Below are 2,117 nucleotides of genomic sequence, written 5' to 3'. Positions count from 1 at the left end.
CAAAAAAAAAAAAAAAAATAATTTTTTAAAAAGGAAATGATCCTTCACTAGGTGGATTGACACAGTGACAAGAGCAATGGGCTCAAGTGTGTCAGATGTTGTGAGCATGGCACAGGATAGGACAGTGTTCAGTTTTATTGGTCATAGGGTCACTATGAGTCATACTCAACTTGATCACACCTAACAACAACAATCTCAGATGAGGGCATGATGAAAATTGTCCTTTATTCTTTGCCAGCAACAGTACACAGACTGGCTTGTATTTCAAATGCTAAAAATAAATCATGTTTTTGACTCATTTTATTTCAGGAAATTATTCTAAGAAATGCTAGTTTTATAGGTAGATAGATAGATAACCAAAGATTGTCTGAATATATTTGTTGAGTGCTATCAAGACAGTCCCAACTTGTAGTGATCCTGTTTCCATCAGAACAAAACATGGGCAATCCTGTACCATCCTCATAAGCATTACTATGTTCGAGCTTACTATTAAAGACACTGTATCAATTCAACTTGCTGATGATCTTCCTCTTTTTGCTGACCTTCTATTTTACCAGTTATAATATCTCCATGGATTGCTTCTACCTGACAACATGCCCAAATATATAAGATGATGTCTAATCATCCTCTGTTCTAAGGAGCATTCTAATTCCAAAACAGATTTGTTCATGCTTCTGACAATATATTCAATATTCAACCTCATAAGTCAAATGCATCCGTTATTCTTCAGTCTTCCTTATTCATTGTCTAACTTTCATGTGCCTTTGAGGCAATTAAAAATACTATGGTTAGGGTCTGTTTAACCTTATTCCTTAGGTAATATTTTCATTTTTTAATGCTTTTAAAGAGATGTCTTGCTGAAGATTTAACTAATATACTACCTCCTTTGATTTTGTGACTATTGGTTGTAGATTAAGTAACATGAAATTCCTGACACCTGCAGTTTTTTCTATTTATCATAATGCTGTTTCTTGGTCTAGTTGTGTGATATCTTTATATTATTTTTGTTGATGTGGAGTCCATTCAGAAGATTTTAATCTTTGATCTCCTCAGTGCCTCAAGTCTTCTCACTTTCAGCAAACAAGTTATATTATCTCTGTATCTGAAGATATGGATTTTGTGCCAATCCTGATGCTATTTTTATCTTATTTAAATGTGTTTGTTTCTTATTGTTATTAAATGCTGAGTATATAGATTAAATAATTGTAGTGAAGAGATATAACCTTGATATACATCTTTCTGGTTTTAAATAAAGGGCTTTCTTTCATTCAAAGGACTGGTTGTTTTGGGGATTTTTGATTGTTGGGGTTTTTTTTAAGGACTGGTTTATGTTTATATTTTTGGCTTATCTTCAAGTACTTAATGAATACTTTGTAGTATTATTGGCATTCTCATTCTTTGCAATATTACCCATGATTTTTGTGACTTACACAGTCAAATGCCATTGTATTGCCAATGAGGCACAGGTAAATTTCTTTCTGGTATTTTCTGCTGTCGTGCAAGGTCTTTCTGATGTCAGCAATGACAGTCTTCATTCTACATAACCTTCTAAACTTGGCTTGAATTTTTGGCAGTTCCTCTATCAAGAAATGGCTGCAACTAGTTTTAAATAATCTTCAGTAAAATTTTATTTGCATTTCCATTCATTCCTGGAGACTTATTTTTTGCCAGTAACTTCATTCAGCTTCCATTTCCTCCTTCATTATCATTGGATCCTTCTCATATGGTACATCTTGAAATGTTTTCATTTCAGTCAGTTCTTTTTGGTACACAAAAAGAGCAGGAGAACACTGCATAGTTTAAAATGAAGAAGGAAATATATCAGGGTTATAGTCTATCTCCATACCTATTCAACCTATATGCTAAGCAAATTATTTGAGAAGTTGGATTTATAAAGAAGAATATGACATAAGGATTGGAGAGAGACTCATCAATAACCTGGGTTATGCAGATGATACAAGTTTACTTGCTGAAAGTGAGGAGGACTTGAAGCACTTGTTGCAGAAGATCAAGGAATGCAGCCTTCAATATAGATTGCATCCCAGTATCAAGAAATTCTTAGCCATAGGCAACATCATGATGAATGGAGAAGAGATTGAAACTTTCAACAATTTTAT

The sequence above is a fragment of the Elephantulus edwardii genome, unplaced genomic scaffold (assembly GCF_000299155.1).
Source record: "Elephantulus edwardii isolate Elephantulus edwardi_28Jun2011 unplaced genomic scaffold, EleEdw1.0 scaffold00097, whole genome shotgun sequence".
NCBI lineage: Eukaryota > Metazoa > Chordata > Mammalia > Macroscelidea > Macroscelididae > Elephantulus > Elephantulus edwardii.
The sequence above is the reverse complement of the archived record's forward strand: the minus strand, read 5'-3'. Positions refer to the sequence as shown.